This window comes from Pempheris klunzingeri, chromosome 15, assembly GCF_042242105.1.
Source record: "Pempheris klunzingeri isolate RE-2024b chromosome 15, fPemKlu1.hap1, whole genome shotgun sequence".
NCBI lineage: Eukaryota > Metazoa > Chordata > Actinopteri > Acropomatiformes > Pempheridae > Pempheris > Pempheris klunzingeri.
The window spans coordinates 24,292,937-24,318,859 of NC_092026.1; positions in this window are offsets into that span (position 1 = coordinate 24,292,937).

A 25,923-nucleotide genomic window follows, 5' to 3' on the forward strand; every position below is an offset into this window, starting at 1 on the left:
CACAGCACTTTGGACTGCTCCATTGACACTGACAGAGACCTTGGACATGTCGAAGCTATGCATACAATTACTGAGGAACACACAAAGGGAATAAAATCATTATGCTGAGTTTTTTCCCCTAATTATATGGTTACTAACTCATTAACAAACCTTAAATAAGGGTTAACTCTGCTATTTTTAGACCTGGTACCTATTTAAACATATCCTGGTGTCTAAATGACTGGTAGGTACTAAAAGTGTTGGAACTGGTCCAGTAGATCACCTCAGCTAGCAATGGCTGCAACGTGATCCTTTTGGGACAATGCACCTGATCAAAGTAGGTCCACTAAATGTGCTTGTTTTAGGCAGCTTCATATAGAGATAACTGCTATAAAATACCTTTATTCAGTGTCAAATGATTAATGCCGACATTCAGTCCAGCTATGATGCATACATGTGAACACAATGTAAGTAAATGATTTATACATAAGTATTGTAAATATATTGGGAAACTTTATCAGATACAGATACTACAGCTAACACGAAACTTTTCTTTTCCATCTATATATAATATATCAACAACATCTAACTTACATCTAATCAGCTGTACACCTGTAGTGGGTTCCAGCTCAGTCATGGAGAATCACTGCCACATATCTGAATATACTGCATGAGAAGCATCCGACATTCAAATCCAAGGCTCAATTTTCATGCCTCATTACAGTGTATGAAAAGTAAGAATTGAAGTAAACGTGATTATTGTGATTATTATAGTGATTCTTTTTATTTTATTTTAAATTGGGCATTTAGGAAAACTGATGACCAGAATGTGAAAGAAAAACCCTGGTTGCATAACATGCATTGATAGGCGGGGGGGTTAAAAAGGGAAAGGGAATCTATTTCCCAGTGGGCAGCAGAGATGTTTTAAATTTCAGATTTGGCTTTCAGTGTGTCAGACGTGGCGTCACAGACCATTATCGGTCATTGGATAGTAAATCTTTTCTGTGCATTAACCCCAGAACACTAATGTCGGGTGATTTTCACCCACGCGACTATGGTTCAATCAATCAATCAATCTTTATTTATATAGCGCCAATTCACAACAGCACTATCTCAAGACTCTGCAGGACCAGGACCAGGATCCACAGGAACCTGAGAGATGAGAAAGCCCAGAAAGGCTCCGGGGAAGATAGCAAGTTAGAGGCAGACATTTGGCTGACATGAGACATAATGATGGAAAGGAAGAGGAGGAGAGAGAATAGAGGAGCTCAGTGCATCATGGGAGTCCCCCGGCAGTCTGAGCCTATAGCAGCATAACTAGGGGCTGGTCTAAGGCCTGATCCAGCCCTGAACTATAAGCTTTGTCAAAAAGGAAGGTTTTTAGTCTACTCTTAAATGTAGAGAGGGTGTCTGCCCCCCGAACCCAAAATGGAAGGAGGTTCCACAGGAGAGGAGCCTGATAGCTGAAGGCTCTGCCTCCTGAACTACTGTCCCAGCTCCATTCTTTTTTTATCATTCACACAGTTGTCAGTGATGGAGGGAGACTGTGCCTTCACTGGACCAGGCTCACGTGTCCCAGGAACGGTCCCATGAACAGTGATTAAATGGGTGGAATGCTTAGGCCATTTTGGATCCTAACCAACACAGGTTTTGGTTTTGAAACAGATGATGACACCCAGACCATGGACACATTGTCACATTTATGATGCCCTGGAGTTATATGCTTTGAAAGGCTCATGTCACTCAGGTTACTCTCTTAATACTGACTGTAACAAATCTCATAGCTAACCAACGAGGTCGCACATCTTTCTCTGTGTCTCTGTGTGTCTCTGGGGGTTTGGGAGGGAGGGATGTGAGTACAGATTCAGAGGGGGAAGAAGTGGAGCTTAAATACTTTGGTGCAGAAATGAGGTGGGAATGAGGCGTGGTCGTTGCTCCTGAACCTAGTTGTTAAACTTCATTTTGCATGTTTCATTAGGTTTTTTTTTTATTTTTGTTTTCAGTTTAGTTTCAGTTAGTCCCTAGTTTAGTTTTTAATATTTAAAGAAAAGTGATGGTCCATGGTAGTTTCAGTATTCAGTTTTAGTTTTGTATTATGATCTGGGGGGTATTTGTCATCCCTTCACTACACCAACGCCTCCTTAGGCTGGTTGTGTCCACACATGTGACCAAACTGACGAAGACCTAAACAAAAGACATTTCCTGTATATTTAAGTTCAGTTAGTTTTGTGCTCACACAATAGCATTTCAGTTAGTTTTCTTTTTTGTGTCCAATGTCTAGTTTTTAATTTCAGTTGACCACAATGTTTTTTCACAGCTAGATTAAGTTTTTAGTTTTAGTTTAATTTTAGCAGTTTTAGTCAGCTATCATAGCCTTGGTCTGCACATCATTTAGAGTATATTACATCCCTCAGGAGTGTGTGTATCCAGCCCTTCAGCTGTCCGTGATCCTGTTGCCATCATTGAATTTCATGACAACTAGTTGGTCATTCACTAAATTTGTCTCACGTCTCCTCTAAAAACATTTAGTTTGCATCCTCGTTTGTTTGTCTGTTAACATTATTATATATATATATATATATATATATATATATATTATATAAAATAATTAAGGCCAAGAAACAGATAATCTTAATAATTTTGGTGCAGTTGGTCCAGATTTCAAAACATTCCACATTTTGCCTCATAACTCAGATTATCTGAAAGCACAATTTTAATTGCTGATGTTTGTTACAATCCATCCATGTACAAAGACCTAATACAGCCAGAGGGATTATGGTATAAAATCAGAGCTCCATGTCTATCACTAAGTGTATTCTGTAGGGCCGTACCAGAGTTTCAGCACTAATATCTTTTCTGATACCCTGCTTTGAGAAGTAAAAATTCATTTCTTTTATAATCCTTTTGTAGTTCACTAAAGTAGCCAATAATGTTAAAAAAAAAAAGAAAGAAAAGAAAACCAGCAGCCAGCATGTCTGTGTGGACAGTGGTAACATTATTAGCCTGGTACTCAAAGTGAATTTCCACTTTGTTACTCCTCAGTTGTCAGTGTGACATTGAGTTCATCACAGCTGATGAGTTGTTGGGAGGGAGTGTTACTTTTCTAGTTTTGCCCATAAACATCAGTTGTGAGTGGTGTTTCTGGTGGCCGTCAGGAGCAGAAGTATGTCTATTAAAGACTCAATATTTTTGTAAGCTAATTCACAACGACCTGTACAACTGCAATGTCACCCACACTTGCTCCAATATATTCATGGTTTCTAGGTAGCAAGCCAGCTTTATTGAAAGGTGATGTCCCCATTTTAATCTCACTTCAAAGCCCAGATTGGTCAAGGTTTTTTCCAACTGGCGTAAATTTAGTATAACAATGTAAAAAGTTAAGAGGATCTCACAGCCTTGGCAGAGGTATGCACTTTCAAGTGTGTTCCAAAATGTGTTGGTGTGTCCTGCTCTCTCTGCGGCTGGTCATTGTGCTTTATCACTATTGAGTTAGGGTGACTCCATTTCTTCTTTCTGCTTGAAGCCTTGATATTTCTGACCTCAAACGAACATTGAAAACATTAAAATCCCTCCAGGAGACAAAGGGACATCAGTTGAACTTAGCACAGATGGATGTGGCGGATGCTTTCTGCTTCCTATGAACCAGATAAAGAAGTTGTATTTATGTCATCGGCATTGGACTTTGACAATAGAGACATTCATAGCTGGTAATGGCACAGATTGGAAATACTGTGCACATCAGAGTAATGTTATTCTTACCTTCTTCTCTGGATGAGTGAGTTTTATGGAATGCCACCGCTGACACTGATTTCTTTCATTGTATTCTCCCTCGTGGCTGCTGTGTTTGTAATCTTCCCAGTGTTTTTATCTGAGATAGTTTAGAGCAACACTGGTTGAGGTTTGTAGTGTGGTCTAAGTGCAGCTTTTGAACATTTTGTATTGATGGTCTCTTTAAGCTTGTTCATGGGTGTTTGCGTTGGCTGAGCAGACTGTCCTTTAAGTGTGGAGGTCTTCTGCTCCAAACAGAATCATATTCAATAATATTTTGTCTCCTAACATTGTATAACTATGCTTAAAATGGGTGACAGTTGCCGCACTGTTCACTTTATATGGTTGTTAACACTTTAAAATTGAAGCTAAAAGCTCTTGACTCCAACTGTGGTTTATTTCAACCCAGTGCATTTGGCAGCAGTGCTGTTTGGACCGAGGCTACCAACAACCAATGTTGACTCCACTGATAGAGTCTAATTCTAACTGGCTGCTGTGCACGTTCATCCTTACATTGTGAATCGCTTTATCCAGTCTGTGGTGTAGCGGAGCTTATTGGAACACTGAGGAACAAGGGGGAGCTTTGAGAAACGTTCTCAGTCAATGCCTTATGAAGACATTTTATTTACACATTACTGAATCTGCACATACCAACAATTTCAGTGTCTCCAAGCATATGTTCAATTTGAAACCGCTGTCTTTGGTAACATGTCTGAGGAGCTATTTGGGATGGGATTGGGATCATATTTGTAGTGCTGATCGGTCACTGTTGTATAGTGTGGTGCTGTGAATTAGTGTCTTCACACCTGGACGATAAGAACAGCTCCTCCTTGGAGAACCTGACCTGCGGTGTCCTCTCAGCCCATCAAACTGTCTGCTGCCCAAGAGATTGGTCTTTATTGAAGCTCATCCTGACTCCACCCGCAGATACTCCTAATTCCTGCTAATGGTGTATGCTTTCTGCACTAACCTCTCTTGCAGTTTGTGTTATGCTGTACCATATGCTGTCAACATAATGTCAACATGTAGTCCTTCACACAATGTCACTTGGACTAACATTTGTGTCTGTATATGTAGGAAGTTAAGCTGGCCACTGTATTTGTGTTGTGAGACAGAGTCTAATTATACATTAGACCACTGTTAGAAGAATATAATCCAAGATTTTAAGTCATATTTGGAGTAAAGTCATAATATATTGAGAATGGCTGGTGTGCACATTTATCCTTATACTGTGAATCTCACTGGGAAAAAAAATATAAAACTGGGTAAAACATGGATATAAAAAAGAGTCCCACAACTAGTTAACTTAATGTTTTGCTCTTTCAGCTTCTGTATTGTAACTAAGTTTGTCTTCATGCCTGCTTCTTGTACTTACTTCCAATAGGTAACCATTGTAGTATAGTACAATCTGTTCAGTATCAGTAGAATCATCAGTAGTATTTACACTACAATCACACTCTATTAATTGTGCATAATTCAAATCTAATTTCTATATAATTTTTTAAATATAATGTTTATGTAATAATAATGTGAGCTTTAAAATCTTTGGACAAGCTTGAATAATACTCATCGTCCTGATGCAACCTTGCATCACATCACTTGCAACTTTGGGTTTGATACTTTTCAAATGTATATATGGTTATTTGGATTGGATGAATATATTCATGCAATCCAATGCATGGTCATGTTTTAGCATGTCCTCATAATCTATGTATACGACACAGTTGCTATTTTTACTTGCTAATGTCTCATGTTGCTGTGTTGTCCCTTTGCTATGAGCAGCATACTTGTACAGCTCCGTAGCCTGTGTGAGAGCACTGTGTGGGGTTAATACTGAAAGTACACACAAAAAGAATAATCAGATTTATGAAACCTGCCTGCGGCTGTTGCTCAGAGGTAGAGCGGGTTGTCCATCGATCGGAAGGTCGCTGGTTTGATTCCCGATCCTCTGAGTCAGCATGTCGAAGTGTCCTTGGGCAAGACATTGAACCCCAACTCGCTCCTGAAGCAGCTTCAGTGTGTGAAAGAACAGTCTCCTCCAGCTTCGATTCCTCCTGTATGAATGATGGATGAATGAGGATGTGATGTAAAAGCGATTTGAGTAGTTGAAATGACTAGAAAGCTGCTGTACAGATACAGACCATTCACCATATAAATCACAGTCCACCTGGGAATGTGTGCATGTGACTCTGCTCAGGACGACCACATTCAACCATAAATGGTCAATCCAAAGCCCCACATGAAATGAGCTGCTGATGAGGTTCTTCACAGTGAATCAGGGCAACAACCAAGAGAAGGGATTTTTCAGACACAGAAATGGAGGTGCTTGAGGTGAGTTGGAGATTAGAAAGTACATATTGTTTGGTGGGTGAGAGGACGTGATAGTTTGGTGACTGCAGAAGACAGTGTGTGTGTGTGTGTGTGTGTGTGTGTGTGTGTGTGTGTGTGTGTGTATGTGTGTGTGTGTGTGTGTATGTGTGTGTGTGTGTGTGTGCGTGTGCACACAATATTCAAAAATATTATACTATATTATATTTATTAAATACATCTAACGCTAACGGATATATGCATTTTTGCTTGTGTCTTTGTTAAAGAGTACATTATATTGTACTATATGACACTGTAAAATGTTCTCTGTTCAATAAATAAATACATAAAAAATATATATATATATCTAATGCTTTGTCCTCTTCTCTGCTCTGTGCAGGTCTTTAATGGTTTGTGACGTTATCTTGAATTCCTACAACAGACGATGATCATTTCATCATGTAGCCTAATTCATGTGGTTCAGGTAAAAAGGACTGTACAGTCAAGCTTAATATCGGAGAAAGACGAGCCAGACGTTCACCAGACATTTCATCCCAGCTTCACTGCCCTCCGCAACTGATGGTGAGCGTCGGTAGCAGACGGTCCAGCCCTCTCTACGCTCTCTGAGTGGGGCTATGATGATGAGACAGCACTGATGACAAGACTGAGCAGCATTTGATTTTGGTTTGAGTTGGCTGATACCTTTTACAATTGTAAGGTGCTTATGGATTTTCCCTGTGGCCAATATGTTTGCTCGCATGGATTACAGTTTCTGCACAGGTGTACACATTCTCCTGTCCAAATTTAGTTTAGTTACTTTAGTTCTAGTTTTTATAAATCCCAACTTTTGTGTGGGAATTGGCGTAGACCTCTTTCAGGCTTCGTTCTGTGCATGTGCTACGTCATATGCAAAGCGAAGTCCCTGGGCTGTGTCTGAAGGCTCCTCCAGCTTCCGCCTCATACGGCCATGTGACTGCAGCAATCTGTCAGCATCATTTGGGACCGCAAGTCCACTGTACTCTAGTGTAAAATATAACTATATGCTGTACAATTAGAATTCATCTCTACAGGAACCGAGGGGCATAGCCCAAACCAAGCAAAAGTGCAGACAGACAAAAAGCACATAAGTTATACGGACAGAGGTGTCCACGTTTTTTTGTTTGCCTCAAGGAAGACACATTTAAAAAAAACCACAGGATCGGCATTAAGCTGCAGTGCTCTGCATTTTATAATGAGAAAGAAAAAGTAGGCATGTGGAATTGGTTAAGTCCTCTGACATGGCAACACAGGCAGGAAAACATTCACATAACAAGGCGCTTCAAAATTGAATCCCACCTGGAGAGACTTTAATCTGCAGAATGGCTGATCTTCCTGCCGCTCCACTTGTTTTCTCTGTGCTGGTATGTCATTTAAGGGTTTAAAGCTTTTCTCTTCATATTAATCTGTTTATCCACTTGTTTCATTTTTTTGTCTTTTTGTGTCATTCTAATACCCAGGGGAGCTAGTGTGGCTTTTTTTCATAATAACATTGAAGCTTTATGTAGATGATTTCTCTCTCTCTCTCTCTCTCTCCATCCCAAACACACACACACACACACACACACACACACATGCACACTTTCATGCTTTTTCTTCTCTCCTGCTTTTTTTCCTCACTCATTCATAGTGTCTTAATCCAGCCTTCTAATTTACAATAGAGCTGTTTAAAGCTTCTAAAATGCTGAGCAGGGCTTGAAACTGTCAATTGTGGGCAACAGATGGACAGTGAGAGAGGAAGAGAGAGCAAGACCTTAAGAGAGAAGAGAGAGGGAGTCAGAGGTTGGTCTGAAAGCTTCAAAGTGCCTTTAGCGGTGTTGGATTAAGGTCACTTCGGAGCTTCATAATGACAACACATAGCACGATGTCAGTTAAAATCACGATCACTCACTGTTACACACACTTCCCTCAACAATTACTGTCATTTGGTTGGACTGGGCAGCTACTGCCAATCACACTGGATCCCAGTGGGGTGGATGGTCTGGTTTGAGGTGGGTGAAAGGGTGTAAACAGTCCAATTGTTTCCACAAGCAGCTTTCCCAAAAGACTGAAAAGAAATCCCTACTAATCCCTGAATCCCCACCAGTTTCTACTGAATGATTCAATGTCCCTCTCATTGTGTCACACTCAGGCTGTGTGTGTGTGTGTGTGTTGCTGTGTGTGTGTGTGTGTGTGTGTGTGTGTTGCTGTGTAGAGAGTGTATAAGGACATGCACATGCATGTGGCAAATGTGTGGCTCTGTGTGTGTGTAACTGTGTGCGATGCTCTGTGTGTGGCTGTGTGTGTGTGGCTGTGTGTAACTCTGTGTGTGTGATGCTCTGTGTGTGTGATGCTGTGTGTGTGTGTGTGTGTGTGTGTGGCTGTGTGTGTGTGTGTGGCTGTGTGTAGCCCTGTCTGTGTGTTTGTACTCAGTCTCAGGTCACCAGTCTTGAGCGTGTTGTTATGAAGCTTTCTGCCACGCGTGTCAAAGCATGTACAATAACAGTTAAAGAGCATGCTCAGTGGCCTTTTGACTGACAGCCTGGAGCGGTGGGCTGTGTGTTTGCGAATGTGGGGGGGGGTGGGAAGTGAAATATTGACTGTTATGACTCCCTTTTTCACCACTCTCTTGGGTGAAGGTTTGATTTTGACATTAGGACACATTAAAACATGTTTTTATTGCAGACAGGTACCACATAACTGTAGTTCAACCTACAGCTTGTACAGTTGTTGTTTTATGAGAGGTCTCTGTTTCTCTCTGCTGTACATGAAGTCACATTTCATATGAAGTAAAAAAGCTGAGGTCATCAGCCAAGAAACAAGCGATCAATCCAGGAATCAGTCCCAGCCACCATCGTAGCAAGTCTTCAGGTGCTTTCAGACAGCAAGCAGTTGGCGCCTTCATTGTTTTCAATATAAAGCAACAGGTATCAGCAAGGAGACCGACAGCAGCTGCCATTCTTGGAATGTGCACAGCTCTTTGCTGCTGCCTTCAGAGTTCAGGATGGCTCAATTTCTTCAAATCAACGCTATGGCTCACTGTGTAACCATGGTCAGCTGAGTTCTCCTGCTTGTAGAATAGGCTGATTAGTGATGGAGAATCTAGCATAGACAGCAAAGGCAAACCTAAGCCAGACACAGCTAGCATATAGAGGTAAACACTAGTAAAGACTGTGTAATAAGCTGTTGGATAGGGATTAGCTGAAAACTAACTGTAACAGTAACTAGTCAGCAAGCTTTCGCTGTACAAAAGTACAGACAACAGAAAATAGTGACTAAAATGCACAGACACTGTAGCTAGCAGTATAAAGTAACACAACAATCACAGACTATAATAGGCCGATAGCTAACGTTAAGTTTGAAACAAATAACGTAAGAGAAAACGATAACTAAGTCTGACAAATAACAATATGTAACATAAACTTTAGAATATTTGACTCACATTTTAATGGAAGAACACGCTGAAAGAAATGTTCCCTGGCCGTCACCATGGACTGAGGCAGTGCCATAGAAAGAGAGGTCATTATGTAATTTGCAAATGTCAGTCACTGCTGTGTTTAGAAGCACGCTCAGTGTTCACAAGAATAAATCCATTTCTGCTGGCATCAATTTGAGCAAAGGCACCATCAGTCGCTGTTTGCTCTTGGCAGCACAGGTTTTGGATGGTCCCCATTGGCCAGATCCTCTCGCATGGCCAATGCAGACAGCCTTGGCCTCTCCACTGCATTTCTCCGGTTCTACACTCTCGCTCAAATAAAAATGGCTGAATATTAGAGTCAGCCAGACGCTGTTGGAAACAGCTAGTCTGTAATACAAGCAGGGAACAAGTTTTGTTTTGTAGCTTAACTGCCCTTTAAATAGCCTGTATTTCTACCTTGTTGGCTCAGGTGAACCAGAACAACAGTGAATGTATTCTCAGTCCACATAGCAACACTGAGGAATTTAGTACTGAGATTTAGAGGTAATTAAACCTCTCATGAAAAAGCCTACTCTTGATTCAGGTGTATTAGCTAACTATAGACCTTTATCCAACCTTCCCTTTCTCTCAAAGATCCTGGAGAAAGTTGTAGCCAACCAGCTGTGTAATTTTCTAAAATCCAATAGTCAATTTGATGATTTTCAGTCAGGTTTTAGATGAACCACAGCACAGAGACAGCACTGGTGAAGGTTACAGACGACCTCCTTATGGCATCAGACAGAGGACTTCTCTCTGTCCTGGTCTTGTTAGAACTGAGTGCTGCTTTTGACACCATTGACCATCACATCCTGTTACAGAGACTGGAACAGTTCATTGACATAAAAGGAACCACATTAAACTGGTTTAAGTCCTATTTATTAGATCAATTTCAGTTTGTTCATGTTAACACCTTATACATGCTTCCTCTGGGTAATATTATCAGGAAACACTCCATTAATTTCAGATGATACCCAATTATACTTATCAATAAAACCAGATGAATCCAGTCAGTTGAGTAAACTCCGACTCTGCCTTAAGGACATAAAGTCCTGGATGAGCAGCAATTTTCTGCTGCAGAACTCAGACAAAATTAAAGTTATTGTGCTTGGCCCTAAACACCTTGGAGACACATTTTCTAAAAATATAGCTACTCTGGATGCCATTACTCTGGCCTCCAGCTCCACTGTGAGGAATCTGGGAGTTATCTTTGATCAGGATTTTAGCTCCCACATCAAACATCAGGCCCATCCTGTCCATGAATGATGTAGAAAAATGTGTACTGGCTTCTCTTCATTGGCTTCCAGTAAAATCTAGAATAGAGTTTAAAATCCTTCTCCTCACCTACAAGGTTCTTAATGTTCAGGCTCCATCATCTCTTAAAGAACTCATAGTACCGTACTACCCCCATCCTGATGCTTCATATCTCTTTAATGTCTGTTACTAACTTGGTATCTTCCCCCGGAGCCTTTCTGTGCTTTTCTTGTCTCTCAGGTTCCTGTGGATCCTGGTCCTGGTTCTCCTGCTGTGGATCGTCAGCCACTGACACCTTTTACTGATCTTAGTCCTGTTATTATTATTCATATATTAACTATCGTCATGTTTTCAATGTTACCATATTGCTCATCATTAGTCATATTCCTATTGTCAGCACTATAGTTGCTGTTATTATTTTGATTTTGGTTTAGTTTTTTGCTTTGTCTCTCTTACGGTTATTTGTGCCTGCCAACCTATGTACTTCTGTAATTCAAATGGGTAATCAGAATCTGAATCATCTTTTATTGGCCAAGTATGTGAACAAATACAAGGAAGTTTTTCAATTGCTCTCATGTACTAGCACATAAACAGATAAAATGGGAGACAAGACCAACAAAGCTTAACATTTAAGGTCTATGTACAATGTAAATATATAAATATATCTATAAGTATAGATGTAAAAACATCTGACAAAGAGTGTGAAGAAGACACTACTGCAATGATGCAGAGTGCAAAGATGCTGGAATAAATATGGAATGACTATATCCATATATGTATGTGTATATACATGAGGTAGTTAGGATATGGGTGCATACAGTACAGTGGTGGTGTGCTAATCAAAAAACTATTATCTTGACTGAAAAGAATGTAGTTTAGAGAGAGATACAGTGTAACAGGGAGTGTACAGTGTGCACCCAATGAAAATGTGTATGTTCTTTGCATTGAGCCAAGACTGGACCCGCCCAGCTAGTTCACCTGGTAGAGAATGTACCATTTGGGCTTAGTCCTGGCCTGAGTCCGGCCTGTGGCCCTTGCTGTCATCCCCTCTCTCTACTTCCGCTTTCCTCTATTCTGTCCTATCAAATAAAGCATGAAAAATTCCAAGGAAAAAAAAAAATTACGTTTAAATCCCTAAACCTAAATTTAAAATCGTTGCCTGCTGAGGCCGGATGGAGCTTCTTCCCTTTCATTTCCTCTTCTCATGATTCAGCCACCTGCTGCTCTGAAAGGCCTTTCCGTCTATTTGAACCAGTCTGAAAGTTGTATTGAAATGTTCTGAATGTGGTGTCACATTTGGACTTATGAGGGATCCATTAAACAACTAATTAATAAATCTCAGTTAGGCTGTCTTTGTACATGAAGTGTACAATAAAATGGGAACGTCTTTGTGTCTGTTAGGCCCTGAGATGATGCTCACAGTCATAATCGGACCTTAACTTCTTAACAATCCAGCAAACCCTCACTCTAACCCTTTTAACATGCATCTATGAGGCTTCTGCTTGATTTCATAGCCAAAGTGTGATCAAGCATGTGGCTGCCACGTCTTGATATTCAATGTCTCCTCATCAATTATTACTGGCAACTGAAGCTATCTATATATTATCGCGAGTAATTGATCCCACTTAAGGACAGATTGGGGTAATTTGGCAGCTGACACTGGAAGCCCCTTCTGCACAACCAAAGTGCCTGAACTGCCTGAGAGACTGCAAGGAATCAATAGCAGACATATGGCTGTAGTGGGAGATGGCAGCAGTGTAACCAGAGAAAGCAAGACAGATGTACACTTTGGGGAGTGACTGTCCACAGGTGAAACAAATACTGCTTAAAGCTTTTTAAGAGAAAAATATATTAAACGAATTTTCAAGAGTCTTATAACCTTGTACAGCCCTGAATATGATCATGGCCATTCATCTGACATGATTTTAATATATGGTCTTGTCTGAACTCTGTTTTGAAGACAGCCATGCCCCTGATCATAGAAGAGATTCTACAGATGACAGTAAACAAACTACACGATCTCTTCCTTGAACTCAATCTGCTCCACTTGGCAAAATGTACTGATTTGGTAAATGATAAACATCCTCTGTGAATCCTGATGAACTCTGCCTACATTTATCTTCTAAATGCCAAAAAGAAACGTAAAGGTTCTTTATGAGAGATTCTGAGCATTAACATGACGCAGGCGACCTGAGCAGAGAATGAGGTCACGCTCCTATGTGCACTGTAATCTGAGTTTCTCCATCCTTTGTTTCAGTTGTTGTCAGTGCATGTGAGTCTAAGAATCACTCAGTGAGTGAACCAGTAGTCAGAGCTGCTGAACGAGAGGGGAGGGGTGAGGTGCACATTTGGTTTGGTCTGAGATGCTGAGATATTGTGGAGACAAATATTATGTGAAAAATAAAAGTAACATTTCTTTAATCCCACTCACAAACTTCACATTGAAAGCTATTGATCACATTTCTTGCAACATAGAAATAAGTTACATTTAAGAGAGCTCCAGAGGAGGGTGAAGTAGACTGCAGGAGAAACCTTCTGAGACATTCGGAATATCTGAAAAATATCCGGCCATAATTAATGATACCAAATCTCAAGCACATACATAATGTACATGTAGACTATAATTCAAAATAAAGATAGACACCGCATTTTTGTTTCTTTTCCATTTTTCAGCAGCACAAATGATTGCTTGTAATATTTCCATACATCTTCATTGTCTGCTGTTGTCATCATGATGCTATATGTGAACAGAAAAAAAGGTCAGTGTTCAAGTTGCATCATGGGTGTGGGCGCCAGGTTTTGACAAGGAAGAAGAATGTGTGGAATAAAAAGTCTGTTTCTGCTGCATCAATTTGAACATTTTTTTTTAAACTGACAGTCGTGTTAGTGAGACAGTGTTACATGAGAGCAATGCTACAGCTGTTTTCATTTGGCCCGGCTGATTGGACCTCTCGTCCGTGTGGTCGTACCGTGGATGTGCAAGGCTTTTCACACCTTGTTAGAGGTGAAAAACGTTGACACAGAAAGTAATAAGTAGGTTTGCAGAAAAACCTCCCACATTAAGTGAGCACGTTCCTCTCGCCCTGTATCATAGCTTCCAGAGTGTTTTTCTCTCTACTTTTCTTTCACTGTGAATAATTGCTTTGGTTATTAATGTACCAGCTTCCTCTGTTTGTAGACTTCTTAAGAAATAATTAGCATTTCAACTAATTTCCAAATAATTAGAATGAATTAGTCACTCATAAAGCTATCACTCTTTACATTGCCAGTTTATTGCAACTTTTGTGGGATTCATGATTTTTTCCAAATGTTGTGCACAAGTATTAATAAGGCTAAAACCATGATAGAAGGGATGTTGAATCTGATGTTCAAGTTTCTCTGAAGCAGCTTATGTGCAGATATCTGAATATACAGTTAGGCCCAGAAATATTTGGACAGTGACACAATCTTCATGATTTGGGCTCTGCATGCCACCACATTGGATTTGAAATGAAACAACTACAACGGAATTGAAGTGCAGACTTTAAGGTTTAATTCAAGGGGTTGAACAAAAATATATGATTAAACATGTAGGAATTGTAGCTATTTTTATACAAACGTTCCTCATTCCAGGGGCTCAAAAGTAATTGGACAAATAAACATAACCGTTACTTTTCAATATTTTGTTGAGAATCCTTTGCAGGCAATGACTGCCTGAAGTCTGGAACCCATGGACATCACCAAACGCTGGGTTTCCTCCTTTGTGATGCTTTGCCAGGCCTTTACTGCAGCGGTTTTCAGTTGTTGCTTGTTTGTGGGTCTTTCTGCCTTAAGTTTTGTCTTGAGCAAGTAAAATGCATGCTCGATTGGGTTGAGATCTGGTGACTGACTCGGCCATTGCAGAATATTCCACTTCTGAGTCAATTGTGCAATTACTTTTGGTCCCTTGAAAAAGAGGCGGCTACGTATTAAAGAGCTGTAATTCCTAAACCCTTGCTCCAATTTGGATGTGAATACTCTCAAATTACAGCTGAGAGTCTGCACTTTAAGCCCATATTGATTGTATAATTGTATCCTGAATATGTTTTCGTAAACAGCTAAAATAACAAAACTATTATATTGATATATAAATATTTCTGGGCCTAACTGTAGATGTCAAACTATTTCCAGATTACAGCTTTAACAGTGTTTTCTGCCAATCTCTTTTAACTTAGCCTGGCATAACCAGACCAATTCATAATGTAAATTTGTCTGCGTTTATTTACAATTTCCAAGGGGCGTTATCAATGGGTGAAGACCAAAAGGCCTCAGCATGCAAATGGATAGACCTACAACCAGCCAGAGCAACAAAACTTAAAATGAAACTTACCAAGTCCTGTTAAGACAGGATGGATATAAAAGCTTCAGTTCCCCAGTGGAAGGGACTGTCAGACAGCAACATAAAACTGTTGTTTTACGTTGTACGTGTTTTACGTGTTGAATTGTTGTATAGTACACTTATACATTATAACTATTGCTGTGGTTATTTTTTTGTATGTTCTTATTTGTAAAACTCAATAAAATATTGTTTAAAAAAAAATAAAAAACTAGTATTTAAACAAATTTGAAAAGTTGGCATGCAATCTGACATGAAATGACAATCTGTTATTGGTGGAAAAGCACCACTAACATGTCACAATAATTAAACTATTCTGTTGAATTTGTCAGTTGATGGTTGGTCTTTGTAGTCTTCATTTGCAAAGAACAATCATAATTGTGGTGCGTGATTCACACATCTTCTTGGCACTACTTGGGGAAATTGTTGTTGCAGAACATTAATGAAGTTGCGAAGCTAAAAACGATGCTTGAAAGCGTAAATGAGTGGTGAAAACTGATGGATTTACAGAACAAAAACATCTCTTCACTTCATATTCAAGTGGCAGCGGGGCTGGGGTCTAATAATAGGCTTCTATTCACATCCGTCTACAGATGCTGGCTCCCTGTGTGTGCTGCTTCTAACCCTGAACAACCTTTGTTCAAGATGAGCTGTGTCAGCTGTTGTTACCAGATTATAATGTTTCCCTCTGCACAAACACTTCACATCTTTATTTGCATCATAATGCCAAATATCTGTGAAGTATGCTACTAATAACATTATTTCAAAATCTAGAGCATCATTATAAGTATCCTTAAAGAACATTTCCCATGATGTCATAAAGCTCATTCACCACTGGTGCACTGTATTTTGCTTTTTATCAATGTGTATTAAATGGTTTGATGATGACCATGAGGTTGCCTCTCTAGTCTTTTCAAACACTCAAAGCACATTAACATTACATTCACCCATTCATACGGTGATGGCAGGTTGCCAATCTGCCATTTGAAGGAAGCTCATTAGTTACACGCACAGTTTTCTTTCTTTCTCAAGTTTGTTGCCCAAGGACTTGTCAACATGCGGACTGGAGGGGTCAGGAATTGGCCAGCCTGGAGGACAACTCCTAAAGACTCATCATCAACATTTTTCTGTAGCACCACTAATGGATTAAAGTTTTTACTTGCCCTGAATAGTATCTCAATATCCATAAAGAGTACCGACAAAAACTTTTGCACAGACATTCATGGTTTCCAGAGGATGTATCCAACAAAATCTTGTGATCCCCTGACGACCACCATCCTACACAGATGTCCTATAACAGAAGCAGTGCTATGAAGGTGGCATCACATACCAGTCCTTGAGCTGATGTCAAATTTATGCCAAATTGAGAAGTTTAAATGACTTTGATATTAGTGAGAATACAAAAAGTGCAATGAGGTAGGTAACAGAAACAAATACAACTAACAGCTGAATTATATTCAATAGACTAAGTCAAATATAGAAAACGTTAGCTTTCTGTAGCCTAGCTTGCTACATTTCTCTGAGGGTAGCTTCAGTCCAGTGACGTTTATTTGAAAGGAGTAAGTAACTACTGCAAAAGTGTTTCATTTATTTGACTGTTCCGATGTCTTCATCAACAATTACACCCAGTTTACAAGCAGTGAGCTCAATGTCGCCAACTTACTGTTTCTACATTTGGTGACTATTCGATCCCTTTAAACACTTCATTTCAAAAGAAGAAACAAATTTCAATCAATCAATCAGTCAATCAATCTTTGTATAGTGCCAATTCATAACAGTGTTATCTCCAGACTCTTTCCATAAAGAGCAGGTCTAGACCAAACTCTTTAATTAGACAGAGACCCAACGATTCAGGAATTCAACATTAAGGATTCAAGAATCCCCACATGAGCAGCATCAGCATCAATGCCCCCCTGCATTCTGGGAGCGCACTGCTCTAGTGGGGTAGTACGGTGCCATACCGTCTTTAAGATATGATGGAGGCTTTCCCTTGAAGAGGGTCATCAGTCCCTCCTTTCAGTAAATCTGTAGTTCTACCTCCTCATGGTGGGCTGTGTTAGCTTTGGGTGCACTGGAAACTTAAGTTTGTCAGTTTTGTAGATGAGAAACTGGCAATATGTATTTTGAAAATGTTTTGAATATAGCAACGATATAGCTCAAATATAGCTCAGATGATTTGGAGATGTGAGGGCTTGTTAACTGAGCAGGACTTGTATGTAGTCAGCTATTAGGCAGGTTGCCAAGATGGCCTTTGGTGAGGGGAGAACAGAACCTTGTGGCAACCTACTGGTAGAACTAATCTAACTTGTCAGATTAGTTTGTCTGAAAGTAGAGTAAGGGTTTTTGTGTGTATTGGGCAATTATCATTGTACAGTAGCACAGCCTCTGTAGTCTCTGTGTCTCTGTGGGTCCTTGTATGTGCAGATCTTAACACACTTCAATAAGAATTCATACAGACACAGGAAAAAAACCTCCACAGATTTAGGACTGGTCTCATTGTCAGACCAACACTTTACAAAAAATATGATCGAAATCGTGAAGAATCAGAGATATCATCCCTTCGTGCTCCGCGCATTCTTCCTCCTTGTAAAACCCTGTTGCCTACATTACCCACGGTGCAACTGAACCACTAACAGATTTGGTCAGAGACTTGGGAGTGTTATGTAAGCAGTAGCTAATGTAGCTGCCATCTACCGCAGAGATGAGCAGCGGGATGAGAGTCTGCTCAGCTCACTTCTATATGTGGCAGAACACTGTCAGGATTTATATATATAATAATACACAATACTCTATGGAATCACACACACCTCCCAGCAACTGTAACATTTCAAAAGCAATGTGGCAAACTCATTTGAAATAGCAGGTTAGCAGTGCCTTGTTAACACCACAGTGATCGCAGGTATTATATTTACTATCGGGCACTGAGGGAAGGAGCTAAATCAGCAGATAGAGATAAATAGAGGAAGACAGATGGAAAGAAAACAAAGTCATCTGAACAAATAGACTCCAGAAAACGACGCAGGCCAAGAGGGGTAAAATTAAAGAGATAGGAGTGATGGATAAAGGGAGACAAAGGGGGGCGGGGGGCGTTTAGTGTCTGCTCGTGCAGTGCAGCCTCATGCTCACGACAACTCTTCTGTCTCTGTGTTACGTTGGACTTGACAAAGCATGAAACCTGAAAAGACACAAAGTGGGAAAAAGAATTAATGGAGAGGCAACAACATCCATCATTAGGTCTGTCAGTCAGTCTGTGTGTGTGTGTGTGCGTGTGAGTGTGTAAATGCTTCCATGTTATAATGTCAGAGCGTTCTCAGCGTGCAGGCATTTCTGCATGGTTCAAGCACTTGTTAGCAGTATGTTTACGGTGTGTGTGTGTGTGCGTGTGTGTGTGTGTGTTTGCATCACCATGACTACCTTCTGTTCCACCAAATGTTTTACCTGGCAGTTGCAGAATGTGTGAATATGGTTACTGATGACACACACCTGGCTCATGTCTTCCAAAGTGTACAAACTGCTATGTGTGGACTTAAAGCTCAGGTTATTGTGGGAAAGCTCTCCACATTGTACAGAAGTGCAACAGAGTACAATCTCATCTGTACACATTATGTTTACATACATGAGATCACATTCATTTGGAGAGGCTTGTGTAGCTTGCTTCATAGATTATGCCTCTTCAGCTGTACACCAGATGCCCTTGGACTTTCCCTCCAGCCCCATCACCTGACTGCCTTACCCATCTGCATGTGCTGTGCCCACTTCCCTCATTGGCTCTGCAGTTACCTTACCTTCTCCGTCCAACTCCTCACCTGCATCTCATTCCCTCATCAGTCACAGTACTTAGACTAGACACTTCTGTTGTGCCAGATTGTTTAAGTTGCCATGTCCTTCATGCCTCTGAGTGATTATGGAAATCCACCAAGCTCCGTTCACTGTCTGTTACAGAGATCTTCAAACTGAGCTTAACAACGTGGTTAAGGATGTGAGGGCTTCTTACTTTGTTAATTTCCTCAAGTTAATATAACCCTGAAGCGCTGTCTGACAAATCCTGTGTCTTTAAGGGTTGCACTAACTCTCTGTCAGGAATCTCTTCTCTCTATTCTGCTTATCCAACTCGGCCATCAATTTTGGATTGTTTGTCTTGTATCCCTGTAAGACCTCACTGATCTGGTAGGCAGTATGAAAACTTCCTCAAGCCTTGTAGATATTTTACCAACTTCCCCGCATAAAAATGGGCTTGTGTCTATTGGTCCATGTCTGGTCTCTATTATAAACAGCTCCCTGCTGTCTGGTGGTGTCCCAGCTTGTTTTAAATATACAGTTGTTCAGCCTTCTCAGAGTCTCCAGTGACATAACATGCTGCCTGGTATTTGTAATTTTGTGTGTTTTTTTCCTTAATTTATTGTTGAGTAAATGTGTCTTACCCTTAATGGAGAATCGACAGACACACAACCACCCCATTCTGTCCTGATGGATGAGGTTGAGCTGGATGAGAGTCGCACGTCATTGTGATTTGCCTTTTTGACAGCACTCCTGATGAAGCCAGATGGTATCCCAGGATGTCATTATACCGTGTTTGAGAGGCTGGTGTAAGCAATGGAGAAAATATTTCAAACAACAATTGGTTTCAAACGGGGGGAATAACTCTGTTTAGAAAAACTCTCAGGTTGTGGCGTGTGTGTGTTAAATTGCTAATAGTTGTAGCTGTAAAGTTCTATTTTAGTTTGGTTGGAAGGTGTGCAAACCAATGTATGGTCCTCCTCAACTCAGCTGCTGCAGGATGAAGTGGTTTGCTGTGCAGGAGTTAAGCAAAGGCACTAATGTCCAAGGTTTTGACTTGTGTAGATCAAGACTTACATATTACATAGTTCACTGTAGTACAAGTATATCGCTGGTTAAAAAGTTTGTATGAGCCACCAGCAGGTCAAATCTTTTATTGCTCTAATGGTGGTTTACTTTAGTCCCATCGGCCTCAGTGGTTCTTTTGTATTTAGTGCTGAGTAACAAACGTTAGCATGCTAACACGCTAAACTAAGATGGTGAATATGGTCAGCCTGATGAGCATAAGCATAAGCATAGTGTTGTTAAGAATAGCAACTGGTCGACCACTGTGCATTTCCAAAAGCCAAATGTCAGTGAGTGTGTGTGTGTGTGTGCATATGTGTGTGTGTGTGTGTGTGTGTGTGTAAGACCTCTACATTACAGTCAGGACTAGTCCTAACCAAGTCAGACCTTCACACAGAGATAGAGATCTCTAAGTCCTAGAAGTCAGTTCACCTTTTCTGATGCACACTGAGTGAATGCTTTCTTTCTTTTCCTCCCTTATTGCTGTCTCTCTATCCTCAGCATGGCCTCTTGTGCTGTGCCTTTTTCCATCTATGTAGAATTGCTAAAATCAGGCCCCTCCTGTCTATGAATGATACAGAAAAACTGGTGAATCCATTTCTCACTTCCTGGCTGGATTATTGGAATTCCCTATCAGACTGCCCCAAAAAGTCTCTCTGAAGACGCTCCAGCTGGTCCAGAACGCTGCTGCACATGTATTGACAAGAACTAGGTGGAGAGGTCATATTTCTCCAACCTTCAGATTCCCCACCTTAAATTTCAGCACAGTGGAAGTGTGTAATTCTATGATTTAGCTTCTCCTGGACTCTCATTTATTGATTTAGCCAATCCTTTCAACCTAAACAACTACTCATAAGTGCATTCAGCCATGTACCAACCATTCACCAAAGTGAACAGCTTCAAGTACTACGTTCAGAAACAATAAGAGTTTTTTCTCCTTAATTCACGAGCCAAATCTCAGTCTAAAAAGTTGAGTTTTCAGTCCATAGTGGCTGTTTAGAGTTTCTGCTGCCCTTGTGTCAGTGAGGAGATCATTGTGCCACTCAGGAGCCGAGACAGACGCTTTCATAACAGCAGCTATAGCTGTCTCATATATTATAAATATATATATCATATATATTATATTTTTCTGGTTCAAGATTTCTAAATAATTAGCCAGTAATTTACAAGAAGTTTGCTTTAAAGACATGCATTTTGGTACAAATTAGAGCAAAAGGAATATACCTGAAAGAATGTAAACCTAAGCAATATTCATTCAGTATTCGTTAATTATTGACAATTTTAGTCTCCCTAAAAGCTGAATTGTGTGCTTTCCTGTAGCTAAAGTGGACATTTTTTTGCATGTCCAGCCGAACCTTGTGCACTAAGATACTCTTTAGGTTGTGTTGGTTACTTTATCAACTGAAAGGGAAATTATGTACAAATTCACAGCATTTCTATTGGCCACATAGTTCTATTCTGTACTTTAGTTTTTAGTAAACTAAACCTATGTTCTTCTCTATATTTCGGCCTTCTGTCCACCCTAAGAAGGCGTTTAGAAACCAGTGGTCTCCAAAGGGGATACAAAACACTAGATTCATGTTTAATTGAAAATTGCTGATACGCAGTTGGACTTGTGGCTCATTGTAACTGACATTACAGACGATCACACCATACAGGTGTTCAGAGCCCAGGCCTTTATAGATAACAAGGTCATGAGTCCAGATTCCCGCAGAAATTCCCCAACCACCTAAAACATTGATCAGCCACCAACCAATCACAAAATGTCCTATTCTATTAATTCTATTAATTTTCCATCATATTGTCTGTAACTTTTATCTGATGTTGTTCTCACATGCAAACATTTTGAAAAACTAGCTTAATCTCAGTATGTAGATTCTGCTTCAAGACCTTTCACCTCACATCGTCAGGAGGTCACTGCTGCTCTTCCATATTGATTTCATAACCCTTCAAGTCAGTAAAACAGTGAATGGCCCTGGTGCTAAAGATGGGCCAGAGGCCAGGCAGGAACGTTCAAGGAGATCAGGCACACTGAATAATTTTATAACACTGATTAAAGGAACCGTCTTTTACAAGATGCATGCTGGGATGTGCTTTAGACCCCTGGGACACTGGACAAGATAAGGAGTATTGAAAATGGGTGGATGATTGAATTAGTAAGTTTAAATGATGCAAATTAAATAAGTCATTAAAGACGAGGCAGTATGCGGAGCAGCAGTCAGCACACTGAGAGGTCTGCATATGAATGGTGAAATCTGATTAAATCCATTATGGTGGCAGAGTTTATTTCACGTGAGCCAATCACAAGCAAGGTAATGGATTGCCTTTTTAGAAAAATTATTTCTTTTTTTCATCAACCTTGAAAACATAATTGAGTCCTTGAGGCGGTGAACCACAAGTCCATTTGTAGACTTTGGGTGAGTGCTGTTTACCAAATCCATCTGTGAGTGGGCGTTCTGTACTTTCAAATTTCAATAACAGTGGGACTGTTGGTAACATTTGCACTCCCTTTTTTTTTTTCCCTTTTAAAATGTGGCAACTGTATTTCTTTTCAGTGTTGCTTGTTACTATTAAATTATCCAACTAAATGAATAAGAAGAGACAAAGCCTGTCACCAGTGTGAGCCAAGCACAGAGAAACAACCTTGAAAAGGTCTGTTTTTGTCCCTCAGAGAAGAGTAAATTTTGAGGATGTTATTCCTCTTGCATGTTGTAAAACATTTATATTCATATCAGAATTTAATCAAGACCTAAAAATGTGATATTTATTGAGTGGAGTTTATCATAAACCTCAAATTGACATTCTGTCTTGAAATAAAGGTTGACTAAGTTCAACCTGGCCTCACCAGACCTTAAGCGTGCTCAGTTCACTGATGTGTATGTGTAGTTTGAATACAGTGCACCTAGGTAAAGGGCTGTTTCAGCAGTGGTTTAAACATGGTGGTGGTGGTGGTGTACGCATGGGCATGCAAATGTTCAGTTCTCAGGTCTGTCAGCGGCTCTGGCATTACAGAGGGCCTTTCTATAGGTTTTCAGACTATGTTGCCAGATTAAGGGGGACTCTTCTAATTTGTGGCACGTCATGTCCTTTCAGGTTTTCACGAATGTTACTTAAGTTTGCGGGTTTGGGAATTATACCAGGGAGCTTGTCTGTTTTCTTTAATTATCTTCTTTTTTAGAGGAGTTGAGTGTCATTAGCAAGGAGTCTGAAGCACTATCGACCATATAATCAATATGGGAGGGGCTAAGATTAGCATTAGGGGTCTTAAATTTGGCAACAGCACTATCAGATAGGAATCTAGTGAGGACATTTTTGTCATATGGCACATAGTCCAGTACCAAGTTATTAGGTAATAGAATAGTTTTGGAGGAAGACTTGTTCAGTTTCTATACCACATGCCAGAACAAGGTCAAGGGTGTGGTTAAAACAGTGAGTGGGTTCATTTGCACTCTCAGAGAAGTCAATTGAGTCCAAGAATGGGATGAAATCAGAGCTCAGACCATCATTATCATCGTCCACATTAATTTTTTAAGTCACATACTATAATTACTTTATCTGCACTAAGGACTACAGTTGAAAGAAACTCTCAGAGTCTGGACCAGGAGGGCAGTACACTGTAACTAATAAGACTGGCTTTAGTGTTTTCCAGGTTGGATGAGAGAAACTAAGAACAAGGCTTTCAAATGAATTATAGTTAAGTTTAGGTCTGGGCTTGATTAATAAACTAGAGTTGTAAATGGCTACAACTTGTCCAGAGTCTGGAGGAATGTGAGTATCAATATGACTGGGGGGTGGCTTCATTAAGGCTAACATATTCTTCATGGTGCAGCCAGGTTTCAGTATTCATAATAATAAATATGTATATTCATAATAATAAAATATGTATACTATTCAAATATAATAATGTGTTATTCTTAATTTTCTTAGCTTCTTTGTTGCAAGCTGCTGTTGTCTCTATAAATCAAAATTCTTTTGACAACTTGAAACAAGGGATCAATGAAGAAGCTGCAGCTCCTTACCTGCCTAATCAAAATTACATCTGAATGTTTCTTTAACCTCATTAACATTGTACTGAAGTTACGTTATGGGCACGAGTCACAATCCTCTGTGTCACTGTCTGAATAATGATGGAGCTGCTAGTAGCAGAGAGAAATGAGTATGGATTTATATGAGCTAATAAACACAGGCAGGACAATAGTATTGATTTATGGCTGACTTAATGACACAATGGAACAGGGCCTACAGGCTTGTGGAGGATTTGGCAGTGACCTGTGTGTGTGTGTGTGTGTGTGTGTGTGTGTGTGTGTATGTTGCTGTGTTACAATAATTTGTTGTGTCTTGGTGCTGTCAGACAGGTCCTCTGCCAGTAATACACTGAGCTGAAGACACCTGATTAATGAGAACTGAGACTGATAGACTACCAGTGCTGCTAAGAAAAAGGAAGAGGTGGAGAAAGACAGGTCACTTCAATCCTCAGAGTGTGTGTGTGTGTGTGTGTGTGTGTACATGTGTATATGCTGTGTCTGTATCTAAGATTCTTTTTGTGCCTCTGCTATTGTGGACCTGCAGGCTCTCAAAGGCATCAATAGACCCAGTCGAAAGACCTAACCTGCCAATAGAAAGCCTAAACCGGTATGGCTCAGTAAATCGTTACATAAAACTGTTTATATGCATATCTGTGTGTGTATTTGTGTGTGCATTGTACGCTGTGTGTATGTGTCCTTTTTTCACTCCAAACTAAAAACTAGAGCAACTCTGCAGATGGCAGCAGAGGGGTAGCATGTTCTTTCAAATCCTGCTTCCTCTCACAAAAGCAACTTTTAATAGCCTCAGAATATCATCACATCTTCAGAAACTTCCCGGGTATTTGTCCTCACCCGCCTCAACTGCAGAGCGGTAACTGCACGTGATTGGAGGAGGGAGTCTGCGTTGCGTTCCAGCGGCGCTGCAGAGGTAGTCAATGCTTTAAAACCCACCAGGAGCGCAGCAGCACGTCCTAGAAGTGGCTTGGCGCGCCACTCCGCTAAAGATACATGTCTGGTCTATTTTCAACGCTGGCCGCAGCCCAACCGTGTCAACCAGTGCAGAGCACATGAGGTGGGCAGGAGGTCAGACAAACAAACAGCAAACAGAATCCAGTTTTCATATTAAAAGCCCTCATGCAGCCTTTCAATCATATATTCCACCACCACATCAATACTATGTCATAAATGTGGCACCAGGCCAGACATTGACTGGTCAGAGGGTTTTTAACACCATGGGCGACCAGAGGTTCGTCTTGGATGAACACGTTCACTTCACTGTCGAGTACAGCACAACAAAGCAGTAAATACATACAAGAAACACATGAAAACGTATGTTTGGACATGTTAGAAGCCCAAAAATCACAGGAAAATGACCAAATCAACTAAATCTGAGCAAGTAAACTAATCAGAAATCTGAAATGCTCACAGTGGGGTTTACGATCACGCTGAGGACGGACGGCAGCCGGAACGTGACGCAGACGCCCCCAGTGGGGTTTTGGGGGGCTGTGTTACTGGATTCAGATGTGTCAAACTATTTGGAAGGTGTCTTAGCCCATGTTGTTGTTAGCATTACTTGGAAACAACCTAGTCAGCATCTATGCAGTCATATGGGGCGGCCGTGGCTCAGAGGTAGAGTGGGTCGTCCCTCAATCGGAAGGTCGGTGATTCGATCCCAGCAATGAGTCAGCATGTAACCCCAACTTGCTCCTGAAGCATGGCTTCAGTGTGTGAATGTGTGTGAAAGAATAGTCTCTTCCAACTTAGTTCCTCCTGAATGAATGATGGGTGAATGAGGATGTGATGCGAAAGGTGCTATACAAATACAGATTAGCATTTAGCATGTATAAAATGAACTTCTGCAGACTGAGCAGGTGCTGTCATTCACTCCAAATAGGCCAAACCTGGATCACCGTCCTTCAAGAATT